This window comes from Lissotriton vulgaris, chromosome 3_1 (assembly GCF_964263255.1).
Source record: "Lissotriton vulgaris chromosome 3_1, aLisVul1.2, whole genome shotgun sequence".
Taxonomy (NCBI): domain Eukaryota; kingdom Metazoa; phylum Chordata; class Amphibia; order Caudata; family Salamandridae; genus Lissotriton; species Lissotriton vulgaris.
Genome location: NC_141689.1, coordinates 377,293,955 through 377,308,970, shown reverse-complemented (window position 1 = coordinate 377,308,970; position 15,016 = coordinate 377,293,955). Strand labels below are relative to the sequence as shown.

Below are 15,016 nucleotides of genomic sequence, written 5' to 3'. Positions count from 1 at the left end.
CTTTCGTGGCATCATCGCTGCCGCGTCCACTAGTCCGAGTCCTGTTTACCAGTACACGTGTTCACAGTCCCAATGGCAACCATTGGTCCTTCCTCATGTTATCATGCTAATTTGGTCTTGGATGTCTCCATATTGGTCACATGATGCTTGGAAACACTTAGTCACGTGATTTGTCATTGGTAGCGGTGGAGATGGCGTGCTGCGGAGAATCGAGGTACACCATTGATTGGACCATGTGTAGCGAACATTTGGAGATGGGCCATTCCTCAAAACATACACCTGACAGTAGAACACCTTCCAGGAATTTACAATAAGATAGCAGATCTGTTGAGTCGACAGTCACAACAGATTCACGAATGGGAGATACATCCACAAGTTCTTCTACCATTCTTCCAAATGTGGGGGCATCCACAGATAGATCTGTTTGCCACCCACGAAAATGCAAAATGCCCAACCTTCGCCGCCAGGTTTCCACACCCACAGTCGGAGGGTAATGCGATATGGATGAACTGGTCAAGCAGACTTGCGTACGCTTTTCTGTCTCTCCCACTCATTTCACTAGTAGTGCGCAAACTCAGACAACAGTCTCTCAAACTAATACTAGTAGCTCCCACATGGGCACGTCAGCCGTGGTTCACCACACTGCTAGATCTCTCACTGGTTCCACATCAAAAATTACGGCTCACGCCATCCCTGTTAACACAGAACCATGGAGAAATAAGACACCCAGGACCAAGCCAACTGAATTTGGCTATCTGGCTCCTGAAGTCTTAGAGTGTGGTTACTTAAACCTACCATCAGACTGTATGAACATAATTAAAGAAGCTAGAAGACCCACTACCAGAGCATGTTATGCCGCTAAGTGGAAAAGATTTGCAATATATTGTAACAATAATCACATTGATCCACTGGATGCTTCCATCCAAAATATTATTTGCTACCATCTACACCTACAAAGGTCCAATTTAGCTTATTCTTCCATACGCCTGCATCTGGCAGCAATTTCAGCCTATTTACAGAATAGACAACATCTATCTCTCTTCAGAGTACCTACAATCAAAGCATTTATGAAAGGATTAAAACGAATAATCCCACCTAGGTTACCACCTGCTCCAGTATGGAACCTAAACGTGGTCCTTACAAGACTTATGGGACCCCCTTTCATTCGAGCCTTTACACAAGTGTGAATTGCAATTCTTAACATGGAAAACTGCTTTCCTTGTTGCCATCACCTCTCTCAGAAGAGTTAGTGAAATACAAGCATTCACAATACAAGAACCATTTTTTCAGATACATCCTAACAAAGTGGTTCTTAGGCCTAATCCTAAATTCCTGCCGAAAGTTATTACTCCTTTTCACCTTAACCAATCAGTAGAGCTACCTGTGTTTTTCCAAAACCCGGACTCTGTTGCAGAAAGGGCTTTACACACCTTAGATGTTAGAAGAGCTCTTTATACTACACAGACAGGACTAAATCCTTCAGAAAGACAAAACAACTATTTGTATCTTTCTCTCCCCCCCCCACACAAAGGCAACCCCATCTCTAAGGGATGAATTGCCAGATGGATTGTAAAGTGTATACAAATATGCTATCAAAAAGCTAAACGTACACTAACGGTTCCTCCTAGAGCGCACTCCACTCGCAAACTAGGAACCTCTATGGCTTTCTTAGGAAATATACCACTAGAGGACATATGCAAGGCAGCAACATGGTCTACAATACACACCTTCACTAAACACTATTGTGTTGATGTGCAAGCCCAGCAGCAAGCTGCTGTAGGCCAAGCTGTCCTTAGAACACTGTTTCAGAATGCTTCACCGGATACAAGCGACCACCGCTAGGGGAGACGCTGCTGCACAATCGTTGCAAAAGTATACGATCTGCAGCTCATATGCCTTGAACGGAAAATGCTACTTACCAGTATGCATCTGTTCTTGGCATGTAGAGCTGCAGAGTCATACACGCCCTCCCGCCTCCCCAGGACTTGTATCATTTCCAATACTCATCTTACTTAGATGCACACGCATGGACATCCTTTCTCTTTACTTCTACTAACTCCATCATTTCCCATCATGGCGAAAAACAATCTGAGAATGGAGTCGATGACCATGCGCAGTATTGTCCAATGGAGGAGTCACCTATCTTGTGACTACAAAGACTTCTTCCAAGAAGACAACAACCTGCAATCATCCGAGCCCAACACCAGGTGGCGATCTATTGCAAAAGTGTACGACTCTGCAGCTCTACATGCCAAGAACAGATGCATACTGGTAAGTAGCATTTTCCTTACTGGTACAATTTATGTATGTCAAGTCAAGTCAAAAAATGTGTATAGCGCACTACATACCCGGAGGGTTTCAAGGCGCTTAGGAAGGGGAGGAAGATTATTTGTCAAATATCCACGTTTTAAGCTGCTTTCTGAACGCTAGGTGGTTCTGGGTGAGGCGAAGGTAAGCGGGGAGTGAGTTCCATGTTTTAGCAGCTAGGTAAGAGAAGGATCTGCCTCCCATGGTGGTCTTGTTGATGCGAGGTACAGTGGCGAGGGCTTGGCTGGAAGAGCGTAGTTGGCGGGATGGGGTGTAGAAGGACAGTCGAGAGTTGAGGCAATCTGGTCCGATGTCGTAGAGGGATTTGTGTGCGTGGGTAAGCAGCCGGAAAGTGATCCTCTTATTGACGGGTAGCCAGTGGAGGTCTTTAAGGTGACCAGAGATGTGTTCATTGCGTGGGATGTCTAATATGAGCCTGGCTGAGGCGTTTTGGATTCGTTGGAGTTTCTTCTGGAGTTTTGCGGTAGTGCCCGCGTAGAGGGTATTTCCGTAGTCCAGTCGGCTCGTGACCAGAGCGTGGGTGACTGTTTTCCTTGTTTCGGAGGGGATCCAGCGAAATGTTTTTCTGAGCATGCGAAGGATGTTGAAGCAGGAAGAGGATACGGCGCTGACTTGTCTGTTCATTGAGAGTGAAGAATCCAGGATGACGCCAAGGTTCCGTGCGTGGTCTGTTGGGATGGGTGCTTTTCCGAGGGCTTCCGGCCACCAGGATTCGTCCCATGCAGAGGGGGATGTACCTAAGATGAGGACTTCTGTTTTGTCTGAGTTCAGTTTCAGACGGCTTTGTTTCATCCATTCGGCAACTTCTTTCATTCCTTCGTGTAGGTTAGTTTTGGCGGTGCTGGGGTCATTGGTGAGAGAAAGGATTAGTTGAGTGTTGTCCGCGTAAGAGATGATGTTGAGGTTGTGTTGGCGTGCGATGGCCGCGAGGGGGCTCATGTATATGTTGAAGAGGGTGGGACTGAGTGAGGAACCTTGAGGTACGCCGCAGATGACTTCAGAGGCCTCGGACTTGAATGGAGGAAGGCGGACTCTCTGGGTTCTTCCGGTGAGGAACGAGGTGATCCAATCAAGTGCTTTTCCTTGGATTCCGATGTTGTTGAGGCGTTGTAGAAGGGTGCTGTGGCAGACTGTATCGAATGCTGCAGAGAGGTCGAGGAGGATGAGGGCGACTGTGTCTCCATTGTCCAGTAGAGTTCGAATGTCGTCTGTTGCTGCGATGAGGGCGGTCTCAGTGCTGTGTTTTGCTCGGAAGCCAGATTGTGAGGGGTCGAGGGATTTGTTGGCTTCGAGGAAGGCGGCGAGCTGGTTGTTGACGGCTTTCTCGATGACTTTGGCCGGGAATGGAAGAAGCGAGATGGGGCGGTAATTTTTGAGTTCGGTGGGGTCCGCTGTTGGTTTTTTCAGAAGGGCGGTGAGTTCGGCGTGTTTCCAGTCTTCTGGGAAGGTAGCGGAGTTGAAGGAGCAGTTGATGACGTCTCGGAGGTGCGGTGCTATGACGGAGTCTGCTTTGTTGAAGATGTGGTGAGGGCATGGGTCTGTGGGGGATCCTGAGTGGATGGAATTGATCAGGTGGATGGTGTCTTCAGTGGAGATTGGGTTCCAGGCGTTAAGGGTGTTCATGGGGGGAAGATGGTCAGCAGATGGTAGGGTGGGTTGGTTTCCGGGTTGGTTGTCAAAGCTGTTGTGGATGTCTGCAATCTTGTTGTGGAAAAAAGAGGCTAGGGAGTTGCAGAGGGTTTGAGAGGGGGTGATGTCGTTGGAGTTGGCCGAGGGATTGGAAAATTCCTTGACGATGTTGAAAAGTTCTTTGCTGTTGTGGGCGTTGTTGTCAAGTCGATCCTTGAATGCTGTTTTCCTGGCTTTTCGGATCAGTTGGTGGTGAGTGCGGGTGGCGCTTTTGAAGGCGTCCTTGGTGCTGGTGGTTGGGTCTTTTTTCCAGGCCTTTTCAAGGGAGCGGCAGAGTTTCTTGGACTTCTTGAGATCATCGTTGAACCATGAGGCTTTCTTGCTGCCAGGTTTGCTTTGACGTTTTTTCAGTGGAGCTAAAGTGTCGGCGGTGTTGGATAACCATAGGGTGAGGTTGGCGGCGGCTTCGTTGGCGTTAGAGGAGAGGGCTGGGGAGTTTCGAAGGAGCGATGCGGAGATTTGGTCCGTGGTGATTTTGTTCCAGTTTCTTTGCAGGGTGGGTTGGGAGTGGTTGATGGGTTTCGGCTTGTTGTAGGTGAAGTGAACGCAGCTGTGGTCGGTCCAGAGGAGATCCGTAGTGTGGCTGAAGGAGACATGATTGCTGGATGTGAAGATGGGGTCGAGTGTGTGACCAGCGATTTGGGTGGGGGAAGTGACTAGTTGTTTAAGTCCGAGGTTGGCGAGGTTGTCCAAGAGGGTGGTGGTGTTGCGGTCGTTGGTCTTTTCAAGATGAAAGTTGAGGTCTCCCAGAAGGATGTAATCTTTGGAGGGGAGCGCGTGTGGGGTGATGAAGTCCGTAATGTCTTCACTGAATTTTGCGCGGGGACCTGGAGGTCTGTAGAGGAGAGTGCCTCTGAGTGTTGTTTTGGGGTCGATGTGGATCTGGAAGTGAAGGTGTTCGGAGTGGGCGAGATTGACGTCTGAGCTGGTTGAGATGCGAATAGATTTCTTATGGACGATAGCGATTCCTCCTCCTGTGTGGTTGGTTCGGTCTTTGCGAGTGATCTTATAGTCTTCAGGGATGGCAATGGTGATGTCTGGGGCGGAGGAAGCATTCATCCATGTTTCCGTAAGGAAGGCGATGTCCGGAGAGATGGTGTCTAGAAGATTCCATAGGTCAATTGCGTGCCTGTGGACCGATCGGGTGTTGAGAAGGATGCATCGTAGGTGGTTGGGGTCGGGGATCTGTGGTGTGGTCGTAGCAGAGATGTGGTCGGTGCCGCTGAATTTGCAGGAGTAGCAGGAGAAAGGTCCATGGGTGTGTCCAGGGGCGGCTTGGACGCAGTTGGGAGCGCGACCGGGGTTAAGGGCTAGGAGGGTGGCGGCATCGTAGGTAACGCGGGGGGGCTGGGCAGCGCGAGGGGCAGGGGGTCTGGCGCTGGGCGCGGTCCGGGCGCAGACGGGCGTAGACGGGCTTACCTTTGGCGCACCTTCGGCGCGAATGGGGCGCGGTCGCTGCGCGTGAACGCTGCGCGCGGGAACAGCTGTCATATATGGATGGTGGAGGGGGAGGGGCGAGGGCGGTTCAGCTGGGAGGCGGGTCGGGCTCACGAGGGCGACAATAATGAACAAAATGGAGGCGGAGGGGGGAGCACAGCCGAGCGCTAGAGGTAAACGCGCTAACAAAGTGAAAACAGCGCAAAATTCACAATTTAAGTGTAAATCAAGCCTAGCGGCACACAGGCAGACAGCAGGCAATGCTATTCAGCAGTTCAAAAGCAAGGCAGCAGAAACGATACCATATGTCTCCAGGGGACACTGGGAGCGACCACCCTGCTCGAGGGAGAGGAGTGAGTCACGCTGTATGCAGGTAGGGGAGCGCTGTTTACGGTCAGTGGGAGGGCGGTTCAGCTGGGAGGCGGGTCGGGCTCACAAGGGCGACAATAATAAACAAAATGGAGGCGGAGGGGGGAGCACAGCCGAGCGCTAGAGGTAAACGCGCTAACAAAGTGAAAACAGCGCAAAATTCACAATTTAAGTGTAAATCAAGCCAAGCGACACACAGGCAGACAGCAGGCAATGCTATTCAGCAGTTCAAAAGCAAGGCAGCAGAAACGATACCATATGTCTCCAGGGGACACTGGGAGCGACCACCCTGCTCGAGGGAGAGGAGTGAGTCACGCTGTATGCAGGTAGGGGAGCGCTGTTTACGGTCAGTGGGAGGGCGGTTCAGCTGGGAGGCGGGTCGGGCTCACGAGGGCGACAATAATAAACAAAATGGAGGCGGAGGGGGGAGCACAGCCGAGCGCTAGAGGTAAACGCGCTAACAAAGCGAAAACAGCGCAAAATTCACAATTTAAGTGTAAATCAAGCCAAGCGGCACACAGGCAGACAGCAGGCAATGCTATTCAGCAGTTCTAAAGCAAGGCAGCAGAAACGATACCATATGTCTCCAGGGGACACTGGGAGCGACCACCCTGCTCGAGGGAGAGGAGTGACAATGCATGGAGCAGACATGACCATGGAAGCGGCTTTTAAAACTGGTGTGTTTGTGGCCGAGAGAGAGAACATCGGTGGTAACTGGGAAATAGAGCGAGCTCTCCTAACTCCAGGACCTAGGAAGAAGGAAGTTGGGCTCTGGTATAGGAAAATGCTGGAAGCGGAGGAATTTCGTCATCCTCACCAATAGTCATAAGCTCTAGAATATTCCCGCCCATGCGCAGGACCCCGGAAACACAATCATATATGTGCCCCACATATATGTATGTATCTATCTATCTATCTATCTATATATATATATATATATATATATATATATATATATATATATATATATACATACACATGCAACTGCAGCCTTGTACACACTAGAGCTGAATAATGCTGTAAGGACTTCCCATTATATCATAAAAACATACATTAGAAACAGGAAAAAGCAACAGCAAAACATGTTTTGAAACTGTTTTAATGCTAGCAGTCAGAAGACACTCGCATAGGACTGAAAGCATACACAGCTCCCAGGCTGCATTGCAAAAAACAGTCTAAAAAGACTGAAAAGCTAACTCATAGCAACATAGAGATAAACTGGCACCGTGCCTTTAAGGCAGTCATGACCCCCAGCTTCCCATCATGCCTCAGGGGTGACAGTTAGGTCAGTTGTTCTTTCCGGCTCCTTCAGGAAGGATCCTGGTTACACAGCTCCACTTCTTTCTGATTTTAGTCAGAAATAATCTTCACTTTATTGAACTTTTTTTACTTACTTCGACGTCTTTCATCTTCTGAAGTAAGGTTCTGTCTTTTTTGACAGTTTTGAGCATTTTTTTCACTCAAAATGCCATCCCTTTTTGACCCCTGCCCTTCTTGTGGAAAAAAGGCCAGGTCAGACTCTCATGAGGTCTGTATCCTGTGTTTGCCTAAGGACCATGACCCTAAGGTTTGTCCTCATTGCCAGACCCTTTCCAAAAGAACATTGAAGGACATAGAAAGAATCCGACTTTATGGACTGGCAGAAAAGTTTTCCAGAGGCAGATCTCCGGTGAGGAAGGGCTCCAAGAGATCCCTCGCCCTTCTACTTCAGCGTCGGGCTCTGCGCTGACAAATCTGCCACTTGTGGGTCCTTTGACCAAGAAAAGGCCATTGACGGCGGGCTTGCCGTCGAAGACCTCGCCATTCAGGTACATTCACGCCGTCGAAGACTGGTGATCCAATTTAGTAAAAATGTTTGTTATTGCAGTGATTTTTCAGGAATATAAAGCTATTTTAAAAGTTCACACTTTGAAAATTTCAACAGAAATCTGGCAAGATTATCCAATGGGAGAAAATTCAGGTTTCAGGTAAAGTTGATCTCGTTACTTTTGTAACCAGTGCTGGGCTCCGAGGTCCAGCACTGGGGTCTCAACTTAACACAGGTAAATAATTATGTTTCAGTATTTGGTATGACTTTTAAAGAATATTTCAAGTTTTCAAAAGTAGACAGAAGAAATTTCACAGAAAAGCACACAATGGATTCCTATGTAGAAAATTCAAGTTACTAGTAATCCCGACTAGGATTACTTTTGCGGTTCAGTACTGGGCGACAAGATGAAGTACTGGCTTCTCTCCAGATCACATGTGAGTACTTCGGAATTCGGTTGATTTTATGTGAATATTTTAAGTTTTCAAAAGTAGGCACTTAGAAGATTTTTTCGAGTCAAACCAGTCAATGTTATCCAAGTGAGTTACCGGTTGCCAGCTAAGTACTCGGCTGCGGAAGTTAGGGTTCTGGGCATAGACTCACGGGTCCCCAAGGGCCACATAGGTACCCTCAGCGGCACAGGGGCGGCAGGGTGCAGAGGTAATCTGAAAGAGACACGTTAGTGATAGATTCCTTACCTTAGAATATCCCCAGGCGTCAGACTGGATCCGGAAACATTTGCGTAGCAGTACCCTTGCGCGTCGGTAGGCGTCGTCTGCGGCTCCGCGTCCGTCGTCGGCGCCGTGATGACGTCGTCGGAGTACTTAGACGCCGCCTCCGCGTGCTGACGTCAGTTCTTCTTTTTTCCGCACCAGCCAGCGCAGATCTGGAAAGAGCAGTTACCCAGTCACTTTTTGACTAACTTTTTGATCTCTTTTGATCATTTTTCGAAGTCAACTGACTCCGATCGGTGCCGCAGGGATGCCCGGTTTTAAACACTGTGAGGAGTGCGACCGCACGATGTCGGTCACGGACCCCCACCACCTGTGTTTGACCTGTTTAGGCGTCGACCACGACGACAAGGCTTGCTCCGACTGCCGGGCCCTATCTGCGAAAGCCAGGCGGGAGCGGTCCCGCAGGCGACTCGAACTCCGGCAGTCGGCCCCGCGTGAGGTCCCAGTCCCACGGGAGGTCGAGGGAAAGGTCGCGGGGATGGAGCCACCACAGCTCTGGGAGTCGGCACCACTCCTCCGGGTCGAAGTCGTCCGGTAAGAAGCACAAGAAGTCGAAGAGACGTCACCGCTCTTCTGACTTCCCCAAACCCCCCCCGCCCCCCGACGCTCGCGCGATGCGGCCGGGGGCTCGGGTGTCACCACCCACGCGGCTCCTTCGGAGTCGCGGGCGTCTCGTCCCGCCCCACACCCTCCGGTCCCTGGGCAGGACGCGACGCAGGAGGGGATTGAGCGCTTCCTCATTGCCATGAGGTCCCTTTCTCCTCCGGCGGGATCTGCGGCGCCTCTGGGCCCAGTGGGCCCGTCTAGGGGCCCTAGCGGGTCAGGGGCTTTGACCCCGACGCCGTCGGGTGCTTCGACGCCTTCGGGCCCGGTGCCGCAGGGCCCCACGATCCCGACAACGGGCCCGGCGCTGCAAGGCCCAGCGTCTCTGGCGCCTTCGGGCCTGGTGCCGCAGGAAGCCGCTGGCCCTTTCTCAGGCTCTGGATCGTCACCGGTGGACCTTACGACCCCCCCCCCCGGCGTCGGTCCGTCAGGTGTCACCGGCGCCGTCCTCGGGCGGCGCCGCCCCGATACCTCCTTTGCTCTTTTGCTTCGGTTCCGACGTCGGAGCGGCGCCGCTGAGCGCCGCATCCGACGCCGTTTGGAGATTTCCACTTCTACGAACCAAACCCATTCAATTACAACCCTGAGTCTCAGGAGATGGGTGAAGAGGAGGCTTGGGAGGGGTCTGAGGACCCTTTGACCAAGAAGTGTCAGTCTCATGGGGACTGGGCAGGAGACCTTGGGGAGGCCAGTGGCCTGGACACCTCTCCTGACACTGGTTTTGTCTCCCCTCCTACCGTGGCTTCGGAGTAGGGGGCTACCTATGGTGTGGTGTTGACGAGGGCTGCCAAGGTCTTGGGCCTAGAGCTCCCCGTCGCAGCCGTGAGGACTAACCTCCTCACAGAGGTCCTTAAACCGCAGTCATGCTCGGCTGAGCCTCTGCTGCCCTTTAATTAGGCCTTGACAGACGTTTTTTTGGGCACTTGGTCCAGGCCCGCTACGGGTTCGCCCGTATATAGGAACGTGGCCAGACGCCACCGCCCGGCTCCGGGCGACTCATGTTTCCTGTCCTCCCACCCCACCCCCGAGAGTCTGGCCATCCATGCCTCTAATTCCCAGACCGCATTCCCGACGGCTCCGCTGGACAGGGAATCCAAGAGGTATGAGAATTATGGTAAAAAGATATTCTCCTCCCTTAATTTGGGACTGCGGTCTTCCAACACCGCATGCCTCTTAGGCCGCTACACCCACTCTCTGTGGGAGACGGGGGCGCAGGTGCTGCCAGAGTGCCCGTTGGAGGTACGGGCCAAACTCGGCCAAGCCCTTGTGGAGGGCCGAGATGCAGCCAAGTATTCGATCAGGTGTGGGCTGGATACCACCGACTTGCTAGGCAGAGCGATGGCTACGACGGTGGCGGTGAGACGCCACGCCTGGCTGAGATCCGCCAATTTTTCGGCAGATGTCCAGAACACTCTGACGGACATGCCGTTCGATGGCCGTCGCCTTTTTGGCGACAAGGCAGACCACGCGCTTGAGCGCTTTAAGGACTCCAGGGCTACGGCCAAGTCTTTGGGCCTCTCTGCCCCACGCCAGCAAACGGGTGCCTTTCGCTCCTTTCGTGGCAAAAGAAGGGCGTCTCCACACGTGCCGCCAGCCTCTCGCCGCAGACTACCATCCAGCGCGGCGGCGGCCGTGGAAACCGCCGTTGAGGCGGTCGGGGAAACTGGCGAGGTCAGTCCACACCTTCCCCCGCAGCATCCGCCTCTAAACCCTCCTAGTCCGTGCTTTTCGGCCCATGTGACGCCAGTGGGAGGCAGGGCTCGCCATCACCACTCTCACTGGCGCAATGTCACTTCGGACAGGTGGCTGCTGCAGATCGTCCGGAGGGGCTACTCCCTCCCCTTCGAGACGACTCCTCAAGCTATGCCACCGCAACACCACCGCGTGTCGGGGGATCACTTGCGGCTCCTGCAGGAGGAAGTTTCGGCCCTCTTGGCCAAGGGGGCCATCGAGCGCGTTCCTGGGCCAGAAGTAGGACGTGGTTGCTACTCCCACTACTTTCTGGTACCCAAGAAGGGCAAAGGTGCCCTACGCCCTAGCTTGGGTCTGAGGAACGTCAACGGCTTCCTCCGGAAGGAGAAGTTCAAAATGCTGACTCTGGCTCAGGTCTTAGCTGCCCTAGACCCAGGAGACTGGATGGTAGCGTTGGACTTGCAGGACGTGTATTTTCACATCCCGGTCCTGCCGGCCCATCGGCGTTACCTGCGGTTCACGGTAGGCCACGAGCACTTTCAGTTTACCGTGCTCCCCTTCGGCCTTACCAGCGCCCCACGGGTGTTCACGAAGGTGATGGCGTTGGTCGCAGCTCATCTGCGCAGGTTGGGGGTCTCAGTCTTTCCCTACCTCGACGACTGGTTGTTGAAGGCGGGCTCGCCCCAGACAGTCGTCAGCCACCTCCAGACTACGGCGGATCTCCTGCACCAGCTGGGGTTCTCCATCAATGTGCCGAAGTCACACCTGTGTCCCTCTCAGAAGGTCCTTTTCATCGGAGCGGTTCTCGACTCGGCGCAGTTTCGGGTTTACCTGCCCGAACAGCGGGTTCGGGATATACAGGCTCTAATTCTAATCTCACGGCCTTTATCTCGGGTTTCGGTCAGGTTGACGCTGCGGCTTCTGGGGCTGATGGCCTCCTGCATCCTTCTGGTGCATCACGCACGGTGGCGGATGCGGGCTCTGCAGTGGGACCTGAAGTTTCAGTGGGCCCAGCATCAGGGCAACCTGTCCGACCATGTCCTGATCTCGGAGGGCACTGCGAGACAGCTGCAGTGGTGGCTCACGGACCGCGTTTGGGTGAGCGGCAGATCCCTCTCCCTTCCCCAACCGAGGCACGTAGTTGTGACGGACGAGTCCCTCTAGGGCTGGGGAGACCACATGGGAGAGGCGGAGATCAGAGGCCTCTGGTCTCCGGCGGAGTCCCGGCTCCATATCAACCTTTTGGAGCTGCGGGCGATTCGTCTGGCACTGAAGGCATTCCTCCCGTCTGTCCGAGGGAGTGTAGTGCAGGTGTTCACGGACAACACCACCGCCATGTTGTACTGCAACAAACACGGCGGGGTGGGGTCGTGGACCCTTTGCCAGGAGGCTCTGCGCCTCTGGCAATGGCTGGAACATCAGGGCGTGACTCTGATGGTTCAACACCTGGCAGGTTCTCTGAACCCCAGGGCGGACGAACTCAGCCGCCGGTGCATGATGGATCACGAATGGCGTCTGAACTCGGACGTGGCGCAAGGTCTCTTTCTGCAGTGGGGAGAGCCTTGGTTAGATCTATTCGCCACTGAAGAGAACGCGCAATGTCATCATTACTGCGCGTTGGAATTTCCAAGGCGGCACTCGCTCTGAGACGCTTTTCGTCGCGAGTGGAGTTGCGGTCTGTTGTATGCCTTTCCGCCTATACCACTTCTACCCAGAGTGCTGAAGAAGATCAAGCGCGACCGGGCACAAGTCATCCTTGTGGAGCCGGACTGGGCACAAAGGTACTGGTATCCCGAGCTACTCAGTATGTCAGTCGATCCCCCGGTTCGTCTGCCTCTTCAGGAGGACCTTCTGTCGCACCAGCAGGGGACGGTCCTCCACCCGACCCTGTCCAGTCTCCACCTACAAGCTTGGAGATTGAGCGGCGACAGTTGAGGCCATTTGACTTGCCTCCTGAAATTTGTGACCTCATTCTGGCAGCCAGGCGTCCCTCCACAAAGTCGGTATACGCCTGCAGGTGAAACAGTTTTGTGGCATGGTGCACAGCAAAGGCTGTGGATCCCCTTAATGCCCCTCTTTCTGAGGTTCTCCTCTTTCTTCTTTCTCTTGCCCAGCAGGGCTCTGCTCTGGGCACTATCAAGGGCTATCTTTCAGCACTTTCAGCCTTTCTGAGGCTGCCTGATCAACCTTCTTTGTTCAAGTCCCCTATAGTTAATCGTTTTCTGAAGGCCATCCCACACACGTTCCCTCCTGTTCCCTTTGTGATGCCTCAGTGGGAGTTGAACCTGGTTCTTACATTTCTGATGTGCGCTCCCTTTGAGCCACTTCACAACTGTCCTCTTCGCCTTCTCTCCTTGAAGACTGCCTTCCTGGTTGCCATCACCTCTGATAGGAGAGTGAGTGAGCTCCAGGCTCTATCTTGTAAGCCTCCTTTCCTTTCAGTCCATCCGGACAAAGTTGTGTTACGGACAAGGCCCTCCTTCCTACCCAAGGTAGTCACTGCCTTCCACATTGGGCAATCCATCACTTGGCCCACCTTCTTTCCGCCTCCGCATCCTTTGAGAGAGGAAGAGAGGCTCCACCGTCTGGACCCAAAACGTGCGCTCTCATTTTATTTGAATCACACACAACAGTTCCGGGTGGATGACCAACTCTTAGTTGGGTACGCGGGCGCTAAGAAAGGGAAAGCAGTGCACAAGCGGACCATCTCTCGGTGGATCATCTTGTGTATTCAGGCGTGTTACTCCTTGGCTAAGAAGGAACCCCCATGTGGGGCTGAGGGCTCATTCCACTCGAGCCACAGCAACTACAACTGCCTCGGGCCGAGGTGTGCCCTTGCAGGACATTTGCCAGGCGGCTACGTGGGCCTCGTTGCACACGTTCGCATGACATTATTGCCTGGACAGTCAAGTCCGGAGAGATGGCTACTTTGGCCGTTCCGTCCTCCAGGACTTTCTGGTGTGATTATTGGTTCGCAGACCCACAACCACGGGGTTGGTATTGCTGGGGTATCTATTCTAAGGTAAGGAATCTATCACTAACGTGTCTCTTTCAGATGCACAAGTTACTACTTGTGTAACAATATATCTGTAAGATACATTAGTTAGTGATAGATTCCTTACCGACCCACCCATCCTCCCCGTTCTGCAAACCGATATCTAGGGTTAAGGTCATCCCCTTTCAGGGCCCTAGTTTCATGGCACCAGTGTTGGTTTTTGGCATAGCTCTGCGTTTCTGGCGTGGAAAAGCTGTGTCTAAGAACTGACGTCAGCACGCGGAGGCGGCGTCTAAGTACTCCGACGACGTCATCACGGCGCCGACGACGGACATGGAGCCGCAGACGACGCCTACCGACACGCAAGGGTACTGCTAAGCAAAAGTTTCCGGATCCAGTCTGACGCCTGGGGATATTCTAAGGTAAGGAATCTATCACTAATTAATGTCTCTTACAGATATATCGTTACACAAGTAGTAACTTGTGCGTTAGGCCCAATGTTATCCAATGAGATGCAGAGGGGGGACTGAGCCAGGGGCAGAGAGGGGAGCATGGAGGACGACGCTCCTTACCTCCACGCCACAATACAGACACCCAGACCCACGGGGGACACCGGGTCACCTCCGCTGTGCTTCCTGACCGGGGGACTACCAATCCCGGCAATACTTGCGGCCAGGACGCCGCTGACGCTGTGCCCGCGCCCGCCGGCGCTTAAATCTGAAGGAGAGCTCCTGGGGAGCGGGGGAATGAGCCAGGGGCAGACAGCGGAGCACGGAGGGCAACGCTCCTTACCTCCACGCCACAATACAGACACCCAGACCCACGGGGGACACCGGGTCACCTCCGCTGTGCTTCCTGAACGGGGGACTACCAATCCCGGCAATACTTGCGGCCAGGACACCGCTGACGCGGTGCCCGCACCCGCCGGCGCTTAAATCTGAAGGAGAGCTCGCGGGACGCGCGTGGGCGAAGCCCGGGCAAAGGGCAGGCCCTCTGTGGCCCGAGGAGGACGGGACGGGCCACCCCACTTGGCCCCACCGAAGGAAGAGGTATAGAGATGCTCAACCCTTTTATCTCTATCGCTTTGAATAGCCTAGTGTCGCTCCCGGATTTTTATATTTGTTGTCCAATAACTATGTCCATCTGGGAGGAGCTGAATGCCCTGTGTGGCACAAACTATGTCCCTGCCATATCAACCCCCCCTATAGTGGGCAGAGACACTGACCACATAAACTGCACCCCCCAGGACGTCCTTTTATCCCCCGAAAAAATTCTTTCAGCTAACACACTGTCCCGGGTCTCTACCAGTAAAAGGATATCTAATGTCAATCAAATGTCCTGTAGCCCCTCAATATCACCACC

At 53.2% G+C, this 15,016-nt stretch overlaps 1 protein-coding gene across 1 annotated transcript in view; it reads left to right on the top strand.

Moving 5' to 3' along the window:
* PAIP1 (poly(A) binding protein interacting protein 1) overlaps positions 1 to 15,016 on the top strand; it is a 637,739-nt gene that overhangs the window by 453,521 nt on the left and 169,202 nt on the right. The gene's annotated exons all lie outside the window — the stretch shown is intronic.